General features: G+C 51.0%; 1 protein-coding gene across 7 annotated transcripts in view; it reads right to left on the minus strand.

The window, feature by feature from the left end:
• The window catches only part of PPP6R3 (protein phosphatase 6 regulatory subunit 3), a 95,354-nt gene that overhangs the window by 56,133 nt on the left and 19,327 nt on the right, over positions 1 to 19,894 (minus strand). For 6 of the 7 annotated variants that reach the window (XM_075545253.1, XM_075545252.1, XM_075545251.1 and 3 more), the window contains exons 2-3: positions 19,122 to 19,255; positions 648 to 788 (exon numbers count right to left, since the gene is read on the minus strand). The gene's annotated coding sequence lies outside the window, so the exon portion shown is untranslated. Of the gene's footprint in view, positions 1 to 647; positions 789 to 4,099; positions 4,118 to 19,121; positions 19,256 to 19,894 lie in introns of those variants that run through there. The other variant, XM_075545249.1, reaches the window with a different exon arrangement.

A 19,894-nucleotide genomic window follows, 5' to 3' on the forward strand; every position in this document is an offset into this window, starting at 1 on the left:
CAAGTCGATCCTGACTCACAACATAAAACATGGTAGGACGCCTGTGGGCTTCTAAGGCCATTCCTCTTTACAGCAGTAGAAAATTTCCTCTTTCTCTCCAGGAGTGGCTGGTAGTTTCAAACTGCTGTGTGGTTGGCAGCCCGTGTGTAGCCGCTACATCAAAGCAGCCAAAAGAGCTGAGCCCTGGCAGGAATCCAATCAGCCGCAGAGGAACAGGAGTTCACCCAGGAGAGTAGTGTGGAGCAAGAGTGGAAGGACCAGAGGGCTGTGTTAGAACCGGAATGTCAGAGGAGGAAAACAATACAAGCAGGACCAAAGGGTCTGCAATGCAACCAGCAGGGCAAGGTGATGGCCTGGCCTGGCTCACCATGAAATCCAGTTAAGCAGGTGTGCATGTCCCCACCAAGGCCTTGCAGGTCCACCTCCTCCTCAGTGCCAATTGAGCCGAAAGCGAACTATAAGTCAGCCTCTCGTCCTCAATAAAAAGTTCCAGTCCACAGTCCCAGAGCAATAGCAATTAGGACTTAAAAGCAGCAGGTGGCTGGCTAGGCAACACAAACAAAACTAGCCCTCCTCTCCCTCTCTGAGCTTCAGGGCCTGGCCCCACAGGTGGCTCTGCTCCCCTGGGTGAGGCGTCCCATACCTACCTTGCAAACCAAAGGTTAAAAATTAAAAGAAATGTCTTCTGTGTGGCTCCTTGCCCATCACAGGTTATCCAAGCAGCAGCTGTCTCCCAAGTTACTGCATGAGCAGAGTAACAGGAAGGGCGCCGGGTGGGGACAGGTCTCCTGTAGGGAAAACAGATACCATCAGACGTCAGAGCCTGCTCTGCCTGCTGGAGGGGGGTGGGGAGTGGGGGTAGGCTCATTCAAATGGTGCACTAGAGCACTGAGGATTTGTCTACAGAGTAACAGACATTTTTTTATCCCTCTGCTAAATGACAACCCAGAAATAACATACAACACCATCACAGTACCATCAGTGAGGGGAAACAAACACACGCTTTTGTCCTGTGAGGACAGCAATGCCCTTTTTATCCGACAGAGGGCCAGCTTCGAAGGGCCCAAGCTTCAGAACACCAAACATAATTGAAAAGGGCTTTCCTACACACATCCCCAAGTAACCCAAGGGGATACTTTCAAACACACATAGCTCTGCCCAGGATTCGTGCAAGAACGTTAAGGCCACTGAAGACTTAGCTGCAGCCTAGGTGGTCTCCCACGTTAAACTGTGGTGCGCGCAGAGGGGAGAAGCTGTCTTCCCAGGCCCTCCCCTGCTCACTTGGTTCGACAGCAAAGTCTCACTCTGCCAACAGGGTGTGGCCCAGAGTCAGAAATCACCTCTGTGGCTGCCTCCTTGGCACCCACACTGGGCACTCAATGCACTGCTTCCACAGTGCTCATACCACTTTGTGACCCAACTCTCCACCTTCCCTCTGAGAAAAGAATAGAGCCACAATGCTAACTGCCTGTAAAACACACCAAATGAGTCACCCACAAAAATAGCAATCCCGGGTGGAAAGGAAGAGAAGGTTATTTCCTTCTGAAAACAGCGTTTTACCACCTCCGCGTTTTTGGAACCTACAGATGAAAACGAAGTTGCTTAAACCACCACACCAGTTCCAGATAGCAGCAGTCACTGCCCTCACAGGAAGAGAGCGACTTCAGCCTGGCTGTGCCCTGTGTCTCAGGTGTGCCAGACACAGACAGACAGACACACACACACACACACACACACACTCTCTCTCTCTTTCCTCCTCCCCCACCCCTCCCTCTGCCATTGAGCCTGCAATGTTCCCAGTCCCCGTGTTGGTCCCATACCACCTCTGCAGTGTGTCTCTCTCCCAGAACACAGGTGCGCTGGGAAACCCCAGCTCTCACATCTGGCATCGGGTGTGTAGGTAAGGCATGGGAAGTAAGCTCAGACACAACCCGTTTTTCTGTTTTTAAAGGGGCTTTCTGTCACTGCTCAGCCTGGGTCTACATTGTGGACACTGAGGAGGACAACTTCCCCGTATGGGACCAGGAGAGAGGTGGCAAGCATAGGAGGAGGGTCAGCAGCAAAGATACCTAAGAAAATGCCAATCAAGGTCCAGCTTCATTCATACCCAGTCAACCCCGAGACAAGGTATCCTGGCCACCCATCTATATGAGAGGACCTCTGTGCTCGTGAGGGCCCTCTGTGGCTGACTTCTCGCTGTGGGGCTTCTCTGCTGAGGCACCTGTGAGTGAGCTCCAGTCCCCATTGTCTAGCTTGAAGCCACCCACCCCTGGGAATGGGGACTCCACTAGGGCAACTTAAACCAATCTCCTGGTCCAGTGCCACTCCTTGTGTGGCCACCCAGACCCAGTGTGGCATATCCTCTGCTGGGTGCTCTTCCAGACGGTGCCAGGGACCCCTCGTTTCTGCTTCTGAGATGGCTTTCTCACACACTGGGAATGGCAACTCGACTGAAAAGCCCACAGCCCCAGTTCCACCAAGCCACTTCCAGTCGGCTGCTTCCTCTCCGAAGCCTCACGGCCAAAACCCTGCTTTCCAGTCGTTTCAATCTTGTGGATGGCATGGGAAACCTCCCTGCCCGCTCTTTCCACATGGCGTGCACAGCCAGTAAATGAGGGCCCTGCAACGTCCTTTTGCCCACACACCTTAGTGTGTGTGTGTTTGCTACAAGAGCATCCGTGCCCACATGGGCCATCAGGCTGGGCCCTCCTGATGGCACACAGTCCACGATTCCCGGGCAAGACAGAGAGCTCTGGCCTCACATCTCTGGGGCTGCGAATCCAAACAGGTGAAAACGAGCAGGAAGGCTGGAAGCTAAGGTAGAGAAGCATCCAATACCCAAGTAACCAGGGATCAGATGGAGGAGGAATCAAAAAGAATCCTCCCCAAATTCCTGAAGTGAGCTTCCGGCTGAGGCCCTGCCAGTCGCCAGCTGGGGGATAACAGGCACCCAGAGCCTCGATGTGGGCCTCAAGGACCATGGATGAAGAGCCTGCCCGTTCGCAGAAGAGAAGCCCCATCCTGTACAAAGGTGCAGAAACCAGGCAGGCTTCAGATCTCTCCAGTGTAAACTAGAAAGCAGAAAGCTAAGCAACCTCTGCCTAAAAGGGCACAGACGACGAGCTGCGCCCTGCCTCCCACAGGGACGTCAACGAGCAGTGCTGGCAAGGGCTGCTGGCTCACAAGGGCACAGGTTACCCCAAACCAAATATGCTCACACAGGCCTCGGCGAGCAGCCAGCGGAGGCCTGCAGGAAAGTTCTCTTCGTCTCATTAAGATGTCTGCTGGGCCAGTTCCATTCAGGACAGGGAGGTCAGGTCGGGAACTCCAAAGAGGTGACCCAAATAGATTTTCTCAAAGGCCAAAGGATGATCACCAGGGTCTTCTTTGGAAGAAGATGGAAAACTCCAAGGTTAAAAAACTAGCCAGCAAGTTGCACCAAGGGATTATTTTTCCATCTTAACCACCCGCCTGTTCCTTCTCTGAGGGGAACAGTGACAGTCCTGAGAGCATTTCACTCGTGTGGCAGTCACCCAATCTGGGGTCAATCTGAGAATTCAGAGTGTAGGGGTAGTCTAGCCTGCCCATCCGGAAACAGTCAATGAGACCTCTGTGTGGGCATGGCTTTCTCCTGAGAATTCTGGGAAATCTGGTTTTTCCTCCTTGGAGGCGGCAATCTCCGTACTCCCTGGGAGACATTGCAGCTGACAAGACACATGGAACTACGCTAGTATCCTGAGCTGGAGAAGCCACATGGACCTGTCTTGATGCACTCAGCCCTCTTAAGCTGGAGAAGCCACGCTGAGACCCCTGCCAGCACAGAGATGCTTACAACGCCACTGGATCCAAAGATTTTCTACCCACTGGCCTATGATCATCCTGCATTCAGTGTCATTGCATGTGTTTTGGGAGTCTGAAGAGGACTTTATAGATTGGTATCGGACATATGGGCTAATAACGGACTTATGGGCTTGAGCTGGACTGGGTTGGGATGCTTTAATGTACAATTACCCTTATATAAAACTCTCTCATACACATGTGTCTATGAATTTGTTTCTCTAGTCTACCCAGACTCATAGAACTAGACCATTGTACTCACCCTCCCCTCCGCCCGCTCTTGCCCCTTCAGACCTCCTTTTATTCACCAAACTCCATAGCATGGAAAAGAAACAACTCAGTGCCAAGCTGCCGTCTGGTGTGGTGCAAATCCAAGACTGCGGAATCCTTCAGGGAAGGGGCCGAGATGGAAACAGTACCTGCAGAAACGTGGAGACCCGAGTGGAGGAGATGTGAGAAACAACAGCATCGTGTCTGGAGAACTCGGCTGAGGGCAGGTGCCTGGGATCTTGTTGCAGTGCTCTCTGACCTGCCCTCAGAGGCAGGAGTCTCACGATGCACCCTCTGCACCCTTCTCCCAGAAAGCAGCTAGACTGTGTGTCACTACGACAGGGGAGAGCAGCAAGAAGGACAAGAACACCTGGGGTCCAAGGAAAGGGCACACGGCAGCCCAGCCAAGAGCCAGGCATCAATTCAAAAGGGTGGGACTGAGGAGACACCTGGATGGGGGCAGTCTGGAAAGGTTGAGGGTGAATTAGTGATCAGCATATGCATTAATTACCCTCCCCAACCCACTCCCCCCAAAATAAAGAAGCCGTTCCATGAATGCCAAAGTTGCGCTGGACACCTGCTTGCACTTTCCCACTAGTCAGCTGGACTGTGATGAAAGCACTAGAAAGTGATGAAACAGAAGTGCCGTCACTCTCCCCTGGACAGAGAGGAAGTACAGTCAGTGGAGAAGAGACAGAGCAGGAAGTCACAGTGGCAACTAAGAGGGCATTTAAAAATCAACAATAACATCAGGAGTATCAAAAGTATGCTGCTGGTAACTAGGGCTTTTGAGTCAGAATGGCCCTTTCTTTGGCTAAACAATAAAGGACTGGCACAAATTAACCTGACCTGTCTTCTTGCTTTAGTGACTTTTTGGTTTCCTCTGAGGTCCAGCACAGGGGGAAGCCCAGCAGGAAGTGGGTGGGTGTGGGGGAAGAAGAGCTGGAAGGAAGAAGGGAAGAAAGAAAGGCAAGGGAAGCACAGTCCCTGCACATGTGCAGCCAGGGAAGCCTGAGAGGAGGCTGGCCCAGGGAGCGCAGCGTAGGAAAGGAAATCCCGGCTCCTGATTCTACACAGGACCCAAAATGGAAGAGGAAGCGCCCCAACCAACGACAGGCACCCACCAGGCAGGAGCTAACTAAGCCAGAAAGCCGTGGTTGGTGGACAGTCACACACACACACACACACACACACACACACACACACACACACACACAGACACACACACGCTGGTGGGGAGGGCAGGGAGACACAGAAAGGCGTCACCGTGGGCAGACTGCTGGAGGATGCCGAGAGCTGAGAGAGAGAAACTTCCACAATAGTCAGAACTAAACCATACTTTTATGGAAATAACAGACATGATAGTCATGGGAAGTCTTAATAGTTGATATCACTTGATTATTCTCTCAGAAGAAATGGGGGGACAAGATATTCTTTTATTTCTGTTTTCAATAGCCATATGGCTTAACCACATCACACAAGGCCACTCCTCTTTTCAATACAAGGGGGGGCTTCGAAAGTCGGGGGAGCTTTTCATTCCAGGTTTCCAGACACCCCCACCCCTCCCCATGTTGCATACTACTGGGCGATTAGGGCAATGAAGAAAATGGGAGGGCGGCACAGGAGGCACTATGAGGACCAGTCTGACTTGCAAGGGCAAAGCTGGGGGAATTCCTAATTAAACCACCTCTAGCCGTCACGGTGGCCGGCTGAGCACTCTGTGCAATTCCCCACTCACTCCAGTCTCCTCAACTGCAGGAAAGCCCTTTCTTTCTCCAGTCTCATCACACAAAGCCACCTAAAATGCTCTTTGGCGCACTCCCCGCCCCAGCATTTCACCCTCATGTCTAGCGTACTGCAAATACGTGAATAAAGTCATCCAGCAAAAGAATGCACCTGCACTGGTCACGGGGAAGAGCCACCCAGATTAAGCAATGTGGGCACCTCTACCAGCTAATTTCAGAAACCCGTCACTTCAGAACAAGTCAAGGTGAGAATACCATGGTTTACAAGCCCCTCATCAAAAAGCACTCTATCAGGAACAACAACAAAACCCCCAAACTTCTTAAACACAGAGAAACCAGGCAAATGGGTGGAATCAGGAGGGTGAGTATGGAGCGCTCAGAGCAGGCAGGGCCACCTGCAGGGGTGACATCAGCGTCTGGCTATGCACCCCTGCAGACCTGCCAGTCAGTGCAGTCATGCGTGAAGTGGCCTGCTCGAAAGCAGAGTCCAGCCATAAATTGGCAAACGGGCATCCAAGGGGCAGCCCAGGACCACCTCTGCCTGTCATGACAGCAGAACACACAAGACCCCCCTGTGGCAGCTACCAAGCTACACTGGGCAGCTCAGTTGACATTCACAATCAGGTGGACTTCCTAGAAGATAGAACTTGTCAAATTCACAGCGGAATGGCAAGACAGACCCCTGAGCTTCTGGGTAACCTCAGTGACTGGAGACTGGACAACCAAGCCAAATGACCCTGGGTCACTGCAAACTCAAGGTCAAGGGAAGCGTTGGCTGGGTAGCTAAGAGGTGGCAAATCAATATCATGGAGGTTCTTGACAAGTGCCCTAAGAAAGGGACCAATAAACAAGAACCCCAAACCCTAAGTCCTGTATCACAGCCCAACTTCCCTCTAGAGCAGCGGTTCTCAACCTGTGGGTTGCAACCCCTTTGGGGGTCGAGCGACCTTTTCACAGGGGTTGCCCGATTCATAACAAGAGCAAAATTAAAGCTATGAAGTAACAACAAAAATTTTATGGTTGGAGGGTCACAACATGAAGAACTGTATTAAAGGGCTGAGGCATGAGGAAGGTTGAGAACCACTGAACTAGAGTGTGCATGAACCTTGCTGTTTCTGGTTGGCAGCTCTAACTATAGGCAACACCTCAGTGAACCCATCAATAAGCTGTTCGTGCAAGAGTGCCCAGGGGCCAAGCCAGTGTAAATGCTCTAAAAACACACTCGCCCCACCTGGGCCCGGAGAGCTCTGAGGGGGTACCCAGTGTGGCCAGGCAGGCCCTGGAACCAAACCGCTTCTCTGTCACTGCCCTCAAGAGTCAGCCAGGGCAGACAGTGTGTCCCGGGACACCCAGGGACTGCGCACAGAATGGGTGCTTGTGATCTGTGAGCTCCAGTGAATAAACTCACACCTCTAGGCCTCTGTCTCCCTCCGGAGGAAAGACTGATGGAGCCAACCAAGACACCCAGCCTACCGCCAACTGAGCTGATACCAACTCTCATACCAACACTACACAGGGCTCCCAAGGCTGTCAATCTTTACGAGAAGACAGCCTCGTCCTTCGCCCTCAGAGCTGCTGGTATGTTTGAACGACTAACCCAGCTGTTAGCAAGCAGTCTAAGTTTCCCGGGGTGTCGATGACACCTCGCCTCACAAGACATGGGACTAGGAACAGAGAATTCGCACTCAGCTGGGTCAGCCTCAGGCTTTCTCTGGGCAAGTCACTCCGTGTCTGTTCTTCTCGAGACTGCTCTGAGGACTCTGAAACGCATCTCCTTAGAGCAGCAGTTCTCCACCCTCCTCATGCCACCACCCTTCCATACAGCTCCTCATGCCATGGTGACACCCCCCCCCAACCATAACATCATTTTCATTGCTACTTCATCACTGTAATTTTGCCACTATTATGAATCGGGTAACCCCTGTGAAAGGACCGTTCGACCCCTAAAGGGGTCGAGACCCACAGGTTGAGAACCGCTGCCTTAGAGTCAGGCAAGCTACTGAGAGCAATGAAGATGAAGATGAGACGCAGTGATACCCACCGCCATGCACGCCACAAGCCCACCGCCACGTTGAGGCACCCCCCACACCGGACCTGCTCTGTCATCTACAGAAGGCCAGGAGGGCCAGGTTATCCTGACGGTGAAGCCCACTGCATCCCAACTTCTCCACTGTCACCGCCTAAGGACACACCCTCAGATAAACCTCAAGGATCCTGTGGCTGTTTTTAGGTGCAGAAAGGTAAACCAGTTTGAATTCATAAAGGGGGCTTGAAGCGTGCACGCACACACACGCACTCTCTCACACACACACACACACACACACACACACACGTGGCAGGGCAGGGCCCATTGGAAGCAGGGACTACAGGTGAAGACCAGGGAGAAGTAAAGGCAGAGTGAGGCATGAACAACGCTCTTCAAGGCACCAGTGTCCGGCGGCCAATCACAGGCCCACAGATGTGATCCTCGGTCATTCCATCTTCCCAGAGAGCAGGGGAGACATAAACCTGAACCCAGCCCCCCGGGAACCTAACCAGGCCATCCGCCACAATGCCCACTCCACTTCCAGGTGTCCTACCACTCCTCCCCCACAGGCAAAGGTCAAGACATAAGCAGAGGTGCTGCACCTCAGAAGCAACCCTGCTCACCTTGGAGGGCGCCTGCTTCTGGGTCAGCCTCCCCTTTCTGCCCACTGCAAGCACCTCTCCTGGCCCTCTGTCTGACAGCCTCCCGCTCCAGCCACTCCACAGGCACTAGCCCTTCAGCCTCCAGTGACCTCCAGATGCCCATCCTCATGAAGGTTGTCCCATCTGCTGTCCCTCCACTTCTGTACGCGGTCAGAGCCAGGCTCAGGCTGGCTACGTCTGCGGGGATGTGAACTCACGTTTGCTTTTCCAGTCACTGACACCAAGTAAGAGGAGAATGAAAGTCCGGCTGACCGAATGAATCCCTGGGCAGCGGCGGCGCCAGAATACCTCTGGTATCACAGTGTTAGCCCCGCTGTCAACCCCCCAGAGCTACCTCAGCCTCAGACAGAGCACCAAGCCAGAAAATGCCCCCGAGTGGCTCACAGCTCACCTCGATACTGCCACACGCACGGGGCCCCTCGGCTCTGTCCACTGGCCAGCACTGCTTCCCTCCACACGTTGTGGAAGACAGCCTGAAATCAGGCCCACTTCCAGTCCCATCTACCCCAATTCTACCCACACCACCTTCCCAAACCCAGAAACCCACCGCACCAACCACTAGCTCCCATGCCCACAAGCTGGCCAGCTCTCTGGGGCTGAGAAGTGGTGACCGCCATATCTGCTGCAGCCTTCTGAAGACATCCAGCCAGAAACCACAGCCCGCCGAGCTGACAGCCTGTGTCTGGCTGTCTGCTCCCCTTAAAGATTAGCAAACCCCCAGGCGCTCCGACTCCGTCCCATGGAAGGTCTCCGAGCCCTGACCTCCTCTCAAGAGGCCACCTCTATCTTAATCTGCTTCCAGAACTAGGGGAGAGGCGTGGACACGAAGGATCAAGGACTTGGGGCTCAGGAGGAGCACTATCTCATGCCAACACGGGGATCTTTACCTAGCTTAAGGTGTCCAAGCAGCTGAAAGTGTGAAATGTGAAATAATGAGATAAGTCAACAAGTGAGGAAATGGTCATGTGCGCTGAAAGACTCAAACCCTACAACCATACTGTTCTACCTACACAAGTGAGGGCAGAGGCCAAGGGTCCATGTGGCTGAGGTCAAAGATCAGAGGTACCTGGGGGCATAATTGAAGAGGCTGCAGACAAAAGAAGTGTATCCTTAACATTTCTGATCCTGACTGGTAACCTGTTCACTTCCCTAGTAAGTCCCACAATCATGAGAATAAAGTAGCCTCAAATTCCTTGTCCCTCCTCCTCCCAAAGGGTGGAGATCAGTCCCCTGCCCTTGAATATATGCTGGGACTTTAGTGACTCTCTTCTATCAAGTGGCGCATGCCACATGGATGCAGCATGACTTCTGAGGCTTCTTCTCTTGACTCTCTCTCCCTGGGGGACACCTCAGCAGCTCTGGCAACGCCTCAAACAAGAACTGAGGCCTCCCGCCAGCATCCAGGACTAACTTGCCTGGCAAGTGAACGAGCCACCTTGGAGAAGGCATCTCCACTCCAGTCAAGCTTTCAGAGGGCACACCCAAGCCAGAAGCACCCAGCTGTGCCACTCCCAAATTCCTGGCCCAGGGAAAGGTGAGATAACAAATGTTGGCTGTTATTTTAAGCCACCCCGTTCTCGGACCAACAGCCCCCTATGACACAGTTTTATGCCAAGCTGGCAACCAGGACTACAGTTCAAACCCCCCCAGACACTCTGTAGGGAACCCCCCACGGTCAGCTTTGGTGAACAGGAAAGCCCACTGCCGTGAAGCGGATTCCAACCCATGGAGGCCTGAGAGGGCAGGGCAGAGTGCCCTGTGGATAGCTAGTGGCCCAAAGTGTAACCCACCACACCACCAGGGATCCCTGGAGTAACAGGATAGCTAAGAAACCCCAGGCAATGCTATTCTAACACGAGCCCAAGATGGACTTGGTAACACCTGACAATAAGAGGGTGTTATGCAGCAAAAGTTCCATTTGTAAGGAAAACAAGTAAGGCAATAAGAAATGAACAAAAGACTTGTACACACTCCAAGAAAGAGGGGAATTCAAAATGACCGAGCAAAGACAAGTGCATGGACTAAAGCCACCATATCATCACTCCCCGCTGCCAGTGTTGCCAAATGGAAATGGAAACATGCAATACTGAAGAGTACCTGGAACTGCCTCCACAGCCGGTAGAAGACCCCAAATACACCCATACCACAATGACCTAGCAAGGGTGGCATGGTGAGTCAGGTGTTAAGTTGTGAACCCCAGGGTCAGTGGCTTGAACCTATCTGACACAATGAGAGAAAGATGAAGCAGACTGCTCTGAAACAGAGTTACAGCCACTGCTGAGTCAGAACGGACTCACTGGCAGTGAGTGAGTGAGTGAGTGAGTGAGTGAGTGAGTGAGTGAGTGAGTGAATCAGACTGACATATTCCAATCCACTCACATGTTCATCTGTGTCCACCGTGCAGCTCAGCTATCCCCACACCATGTGGAACTGAGCCTGCCCAATCAAGCTACACCCTGGCTGCATCTCACCAGAAACGCCAGGACGATGCCGTCACAAACAAGGACACTAATGTACGGCTCTATGCGCACAACACTGTACAACACGGGTGTAAAAAAGCTACTCTCTCGTCTTCTTTTCAGCAACTTTTTGTTCCCCATTTCTTTCTTTGTTTCCCCCCATCAACTTTTGGAAGGGTCCTTCAAATATAAAGGATAAAAGCTGGGCAAACTGATTTGTGCTGCTCAAAGTCTGGGCTCTGGGTGTTGGTGGGGACGAGGGGGCACTGAGGGTTGTGGCTGGTGGCAGACACGGGAGGGGTAATCCAGGTGGGTTTCAGTTTGTAAAAATTCACTTCAGTGTTCACTTTGTGTTTCTCTGTATTGCAAACACATTGAAATACAACAGTACTACAGGAGAAATTGGGTGGGGGGGAGACACCTGGGACAGGATTGGCCTCAGATAGGTATGTGGTCCTGTGTCTGGGTAATGAGGGCTCAATAAACAATTCTTCCTCATGTTGTGCATGTTTAAAACGTCCCTGATCAATCAAAATCAAAAGGAACACTGGCTAAAACTTCTGTCAAAGCATCAAAAACTCACTACCATCAATTCCATGCCAACTCAGAGCAGCCCTACAGGACAGAGTTAGAACTGCCCCTGAGTTTCCAAGATTAACCCTTCGTGGGAGTAACAAGCCTGTCTTTCCACACGGAACAACTAGTGATCTCCAGCTTTAGACCTTACAGTTACAGCAGTCCAAACCGCCACTAGGGCTCCTCCTGTGGTCATTTCTCTGGCCACATAGAGGTATCGGAAAGCCTTCAAGTTTTCCACACCCTTGGACCCATGACTCTCCTGCTATGAGGGTATCCTGGGACCAGGGGTTTAAGACAGGTGACTAGGGACGGGGGAAGGGAGCATTAGGACTGATTGTGATGATGTACAATGGGGTACCCTCCCAAAACCGGAATTGCGCTGAGTGGAGCAGAGCTTTCATAGGACGCATTTTTTTCCTGCTAGGTGAACATCGAGCAACTTGCTCTGACACCCAGTGGCGTCACCTGGGAAGGTTCTTCTGGTCACAGTGCATTTTTCCCTAAAAGCGGTTTTGCTCAAACCTCGTTTTTCATGATAACCAATTTAAGAGAACAGCATGTGGCTGTGAAATTTTATCTCCAGCTGGGGGAAATGCTGCAGAAACTGTTGTGATGTTAACACTGCTTACAAGGTAGTGCTCTGGGAAAAACTCAAGCTTTTCTCACTTCAAAGAGGGTAAAATGTCGACTGATGACAAACCTCCTTCTGGACGTTCACCAACTTCCAAACGGATGAAAATGTTGACTACTAGCGCATTTGAAGTTAGTTCCACCAGGTCAGACTGTTAATCAAGCTTTCTATTTAGAGGTTCTGAAAAGACTGCATAACATTCGACAAAAAAGGTCTGATTTGTGGCAGAGGGGGACTGGTTTGCCACCACAATGCACCTGCTCTCGCAGTCATCTCAGTGCAACAATTTGGGGCAAAAAACAGCATGCCTCTCTTGCCCCCACGCGACTTACTCACCTGACTTCTTTTTGTTTCCATGGAAGCAGAGGGACATAAAAGGGCAGCGATTTGATGACTTAGAAAAGGTGAGGAACAAAAGGAGGGAGGTGCTATCAGCCATCCAAACAGATGAGTTTGAAAGACGTTTCCAAGAATGGAATCGCAGATTTGACAAATGTATTAAGTGTCATAGAGAGTACTGCTTCTTGGTCTTTTGCCTAAGATCAAGTGAAGTATAATGGAGAGTACTTTGAAGGTGATAAAGTTGTTTTGTGAAAGAAAATTAAATACAGAACTTTGAAGAAAAAGAAAATGTCTAGCTGTTTCTGGGTACACCCTCCTATATACAACTCCTATTTAGAGCAATTTAACGATGAAGTATAGGGTATATAAAGTGTATCAAGAAAACTACTTTCAAAAAAGAAACCAAACTTGACCTAACTATGTAATATAATATGGGTGAACGAGGAAGGGTTTTTGCTTAGGGGGCTGAGTGTATGTTAATGGTGGTGGAACGTTTGGAGAGGGGCATCAATGAAGGTCATGTAACACAAAGAGAACAACCAGACGCACTGAATTATACATGCTGAATTGGGGCTGGGGGGAGGGGGTGACTGTGAGAATGCCCAACAGGACAGGACAAAGGGGAAACAAGCACCTATGGGTAAGAGCTAGAGGGTCTTGTGGGAACATCACAGAGCAGCACCCAGGAAGTTAGTCCACCAGCACACAGCCTCAGGCCACCCAACTGGACCTGTGCCACCATTCCTTCTCCATCCAGTGAAGCAGCCATGAGAAATAAAGTGGCCAACAAGCTCAGAAAACCACCGAGACGAAGCCCTTCCTGCCTCCGAGAAAGCAGAGCTTCCCCAGGCCCACCTCCGAGCACAGCTCTGTGGCCTGAGTTCCAGTGAGTGTTTGAGTGTTGGTAGGTGTGCTGGTGGTGGCGAGGAAAGGGGCTCAGACAAGGAGGGTGGGACAGCTGAGGATGGAGCGTTGGTGTCACGGATTGCTCATGTAGGAAATGGTCAACTGGTGTTCATGCTGCAGTGTTTACAGTCACAACAAAATGAATCCAGTTTTCATTTCTATTTTGTGCTTTAAGGGACGCCATCAAGAAAGCGAAGAGCGCACACAGACTGAGAGAAAACACGTAAATCACCTATCTGATAGAGAATACAGAAAAATTCCTATAACTCAGTAATAAAAGGCATAAATAACCCAACTTAAAAATGGCCAAAGAGCCAAACAGACATGTTTCACATATATAGACTGCCAAGAAACACATGAAAAAGCAAAAACAAAAAAACAAAAAAACCCCAGAAAACTCAGTGATCAGCTATCAGGGAATGCAAGTCAAAGCACAATGAAAGGCCATTTCACACCAACAAGGAGAGGAGGACACCCACACGGAGGAGGGCAGCCATGGGGATAGCCCCTCGCCCCACCGCTGGTGAGAAGAACAATGGTGTAGCCAAGTGACAGCTAGTCAGGTGTCAAACCCCAGAGCTAACCAGTGACCTCATGTGTTAGTCTGGGTACTTCAGAGAACAAATCCACAGAAACTCATGTAAAAGAGTTTTATATAAAGGGTAAGTGCACACCAAGAAAACCCAGTGCTGCCCAAGTCCACAAGTCCAACATTAACCCAAATGTCTGACACCAATCCACAAAGTCCTCCTCCATCTCACAAAACACATGCAATGATGGCAATTACAGGAGGAAAGCCGTGAGTGTGTAAGCATCTCAGCACTGGCAGGGGTCTCCACACAGGTGCTCCAGCACCCAGGGCTGCATCAGGGTAAGTTCATGTGGCTTCTCCTCAGGGATGTCTTGTAGGAAGTGAGCCTTGCCAGCTGAAGCAGGGAACTGGCTCAGGCAGTTGCACCCTAGTCTGACCATCAGAAAGCAAAATACCCAAGAACTAGAAAGGTGAGACTCACTGAGCCATTTATCCCTCCACCCTTCAATTAACCCCACATGTTTATCGGCCAGGTTGGCACTATTAACTACCTCAGCTAGCAACACCACCCCAGAACTGACCCAAGACCAGAAATCCCATGTCTACAGGCAGGCACATAGGCACAGGATGCCCAACTGCGGAGACCACCTAAGTGTCCCTAACATGATGAACAGTTAACCAGCGACACGAAAGGAGGAGGATATACTTGGGTGAGGCAGACCAAGACCCTCCACTGATGGGCAACGCCTGGAACAGGAAGCTGAAACAGAGAGGGGAGACCAGCAGTTTCCTGAGGCTGGGCGTTCAGGAGGAAATGGAGACGTTTCTTTCCGGGTGATGACGTTGTTCTAAAAGTGACTGTTGGAGTGGCTGCACAACTCTGTAAGTACATTACAAACTGAAATCCTACAAATCTAAAAGGGTGAATTGTATGGTGCAAGAAGTTGTTGCTAACAGACCACACGGTCGTCTACATTTACAGAGCAGGTGCTGAGCAGAAGCAACTTTGGCAAAAGGAATCACAAACCTTTTCCACTGGCAACTCACACAAATTCTCTAAATCAGAGCTGTAAGGACGGTGCCTGAGTGACACAGGTCACTGGAGGTGTGAGGCTGGTGCATCTACACCGCTCGTCGTCAGCATTCATTTCAGACACATGTGGGGGAGATCTCATTTTGCCAAAGACATGATTCAAAGACATGAAGTACCTCTCTCATCCTACACGGCAGTAACCTTGTCTGGTGTCCTCCCCGCTCAGACCGGGGGTGGGGTGGGGTGGGGGTAGAAGGAAGCAAGAAGACAGAGAAGCAATGGCCCACAGTACAAGAATTAAAACAAAACAGGAAGTCTTTTCAAAAAATAGAAGGGGATAAATGTCATTCACCAGAGGGTAATTTTACAATGCCCAATAAGAAACCAAAGAAATGAACATGTAAGCTGAGAGATCTGAGTAGAACATTTATTTAAGAAGAAACCAAAACAGAAACCAATGCCTGAGAAGCACAAAGCACAGCTCCTTTTTAAAACGTGACCGGGAAGGTTCTGGAGACCCGGAAACATTTATCTACTGCTGATGGCCTGGAACGTGTGCCAGGTCTTTAAAGGCGCCCTGGTGGCATAGTAGTGAGCTGTAATCTGCAGCAGTTCAATACCATCAGCTGCTCCGCAGGAACAACACAGGGCTTGCTGCTTCCAGAAAGTACTACAGTGTTGGACACTAACGGGGACCATTCTACCCTGTCCTACAGGGCTGGTAAAAGCACGCATCAACTCATTGGCAGTGAGCTGGTTGGGGTTGGTAGCGTACTACAATGCACATTGGGTTGCTAGCCACAAGATCAGAAGTTCAAGCACACAGCTGAAAAACATGAGGCTGCCTGCTCCCGTAGAGCCCACCTGGCTTTGTAGGTTTTACACACTGGTCTGCTAACCAACACAAGGAAAGAGGCAGGTTTGGAGTCTCAGAAGCCCACAGGAGCAGTTCTCTACGTCCTATCAGACTGGTACAGGCCAAAAATGTCTTAATGGTAGTTGAGCCTGGTCCCCTCACGTGGAGACTTACAGCCTCAGAAACCCAAAGGAGCAGTCAGAATGGACTCAATGGGAACTAGATGGCTCTTTTTAAAGAGCACCCAGTGACACCTGGGGGGCCGGGCATGCCACCTGCCACCTGTTTGACCCCATCGGATCAAGTTTCCTACATCTGACAGTCTACCACGTATCCATCACTTGTGTTCCGTGGGAAATATGGGCATTTCCATTTTCCCTCTACCAGGTTCCAGCCTCCCACAGGTTCTGTACAGCACAACAGCCAAGTCCTTAGTGGTGCAAATGGGACTGTCCCGTGTCCAGTCACATGGTCCAACCGAGTCGGAGGCCAAGGTCAGGCATGAACTGTTTTTACCAGTCCTGACACCAGCAGACCCTCGCAAAGCAGTTTCTACTTTGAGATTGCTTCCATAATTCCTTGCAATGGCTACACAGAATTCACCACTACAGTGCTTATTAGGGAAGTAATAGATTACAATTCTTCAGTTAGGACTACTCTTGGCCCTGCTCACAGGCAAAGCCCTCTCTGGCTCTCAGTCTGGCCTCTGGCCTTACAGAGCTCAAGATCACAGAGCCAGTCCAGTCCTTTGCACCAGACAGTCTCCTGTCCTCCATATATGTAAACTGCAACACCCACTGCTCCTTCCTGCCAGTCTCCTGGTTCTGCCATTTCTCAACCACTGATTCTCACCCCCTCCTCCTGGCTCCAGTGTTACAGCTTCTTTGGTCTCAGAGGGTGGTCTAGGTCCAAAGAATGTGCTCCCCTCCCATCTCATGTCTTCATGGGAGTGTCCCCTCCTCCTGTGCTCACTTTGTTCCTCTGGCAGGTCACCTTTAATCTCTTCTGGGAAGATATGGGTAGAAGAGGTGGTGATAACAGTGGTGACTGGGTATGACTGGAAGTTCAAGTCCACCCAGACGTAATATGAGTTTTCCTATGACCACTCATTCAATCCTCGTAACCGCTCTATCGTCTGCTGGGAGCTATGGAAGCAGAACCTGCCAGAGAAGGAAAGCCCTGGTCTATACACTAGTGGGGAGCAGTGGGGAAAATGCTGAGACTGCGCCCCACCAAAGCCAAAATTCGTGTGAGGCTGAGACAAGGAAAACATGTCACCCCTGCCACACAGGGTTCACTGTAAAGAGAAAGAGAGAGGGGGGAGGGAGGTATAGGGGGTGTGTGTGTGTGTGTGTGTGTGTGTGTGTGTGTGTGTGTGTGTGTAGTTCAAAGGTCAGACACAGGCCTTTTGCACAGATCACACATACACATTATGTGTTTTTAGCAACGTGGCAGCCTTGGCAGTAACTGGTTCTCAAGCCTACAGACATCAGGGCAGCAGGCGCTGACTGGGGCTGAACAAGAGTGGGTGGGACTGCTCCACTGCAAGAGAGCTGGGACGCGAGGGCACAGCAGGGCTGCAGCCGGGCCTGGCACCATTCCCGTCACGGAAGGAGAGCCCGCCGCCCAGGGGAGAGAGCAGAGACTGGAAGGGCTGCTGGGATGGAGTAAAACTGAAAGGGAAAGGCCAAGCCGAGGAGGGGACAAAATTCCTGGAACTTGTCAACTCACTCGGGCCCCTCCCTAGGCTGGTAGCCGGCAGTGTTGTACATCTCTGTACTCGTGTGCAGCTATTCCACAGTATCTGCTAAGCAACTGCTTGTTGACACGGCTTAAAAGTAATTTCAATCAATCATTTAATCAATAAAAGCCATTTTGGATCTCATCTGAGAGGAAGATACACAGAAAGATTTCCAAGAAAAGGCTACTTCCCTTTGCTCCAGTTGTACATTCTGTGCAGGGAAAAAAAAAAAAGGGTGGGGTGGGGTAGGGGGTGCTAAAAGACAAAACAAATCCAGCCCCAGCTTATAACATGGCAGTAATCTCACCTACTTCTGCCCTAAAAACTCTATTTTATTGAGGGCTGAGTGCAGGTTTACCGAGGGGGCCAGTTTTCTACTTAACAACCCATGCACCTCCTCCTTAATGTCCCTAACTGCAGCCCCACAAGGGAAGGTCACCCATCCTGGGCTGGGTCTCCACTCCACCTCCTTCCCGAGCCCTTCTGAACTCTGGTCTGGAACAAGCGCTGTCCTCCCAGTCCCCAAGGGGGGTTTGAACTACAGAAAGGGTTCCTGAAAGCAGAGTCTGTAAGCACTGCATTTCCAAAGACTTCTAAGAAACAAGGCTGTTTATTTTAAATCAACAGTGAGCTTAATGGTTTGTGATAACAAAATAAGAGGCGAAAAAAGATGAAGAAAAACAAGCCCATGCAGGAAAAGGACTAAATAAAACACCACAGGCAATGAGCGAAGGCGGGTGGGGAGAGGCCTTCGGACCAGCCAAAGAGCCAGCTGAGGACACGGTCGACTCGTTTCTCTTCTACCACACCGCACATATGCAACACCATGTATTTCTCTCCCACACATGCGCGAACTCACGCGCCCCCAAACACCCAGGGAAAACCCACAAGGGAAAGGTGACCGACCAGGAGGGGATTTGCATCTGATCTAAGTTTAGTTTTCTGCTAAAAACGTAATCACATGCAACTTTTTAAAGAAATCTACTAAAAAAGCAACGACTTTCTGTGAAACCAGAAAATGGTCACAGATTGAGAAAGGGAAGACCTCCCTCCTGCCGAGATGTCACCTCAGCGCGCGGGCAGAGAGCTCAGAGCAGACCATTCAATGTGAACTCAGCGGCCAGGCCTCAGCTGTTGCTCTCCTGTAACCTCTCAGGACTTCAGTACTGGAACACCTGCAGAATCGCCAGAAATCCACAACACCTAGGCCACCTCTTCTGCACAGGAAGGAGGTTGGCTGTGACAACTATCATCTTAGGAGTGCAAAATCATGGTCAAAGGTCAGATAGCTAGACAGTGACCCCACCAAGGCTCCATTCTGGACCAACTTACTGAACCTTAGTCCTATGGCTCTACGGCCCCCACCCTCCACGGCTTCTCCAACATCTGAAGAAAAAGACCCCCACACCAAGAGTTAGAAATAAGCTGTTAAGAACTGAGCAGAAAGCCCACAAGACAGTGAATCTCAGCAAAGGAAGCAGGGAGGCCTCCGGGGCACCTACCCAGCTTGGGGAGAGAACAGAGCTGCTGACGGTCGTCCCGGGCAGTGTGGCGGCACCTGTTGCAAGGACTGGGAAGCTGGGCTTGGCTGGACAGCTCAGGACGGTGCTCGAGTGGTCCAAGTGCCTACTGGTTTCTGGGAAGAGACACAACACAAACATACAGGAACATTATTTTAATCCACCGGTGCTTTCCTCTACCCCTGACCCCCTTTGTCTTACCCTCCTTGTCTCATCACCCTGGAAGATGATCATTGCTGTTGCAAGTTTGATGACAACAGCCTGGCCTCACAGGAAATTGCTGGGATTTCTGGTCATGTGAATCCTGCTTCCAGGAGGAGCAATGCTAGCCTGAGTCAAGGATGGGGGGAGCAAGGTACAGAGGCCTGTGCCAGCAGGTGGGTCTCAAGCCCGCTACCCTGTGTCACAGAAGGAGTCCTTGGCACCCTTCTCTCCACGAGACCTCCTTTCCACCCAGCAGTGGCAGGAGGAGCAGCCCCGCTTCGCCTGTGGGAGGCTCCGGGTGAGAAGGGAAGGGTCTGCCCTCTCCCCAGAGCAGACGTGGCTCACACCACTTGACCCACAGCTCCTTTTCAGACGGTTCCAAGTGTGCTGTACTTGCCCAGAGGGCCGTGGCAGGTGTGCATCAGTTTCCTAGCCATCCACTGACTACTCCACTTTAAAGTGCAGGGGGAGGTGCTAATGCACCTTTTTTAAAAAAATAAAGTTTCTCTAGAGAACCTTGCCTAACACACCCTTCATATGATGGCAGGATT

This window comes from Tenrec ecaudatus, chromosome 4, assembly GCF_050624435.1.
Source record: "Tenrec ecaudatus isolate mTenEca1 chromosome 4, mTenEca1.hap1, whole genome shotgun sequence".
Taxonomy (NCBI): Eukaryota; Metazoa; Chordata; class Mammalia; order Afrosoricida; family Tenrecidae; genus Tenrec; species Tenrec ecaudatus.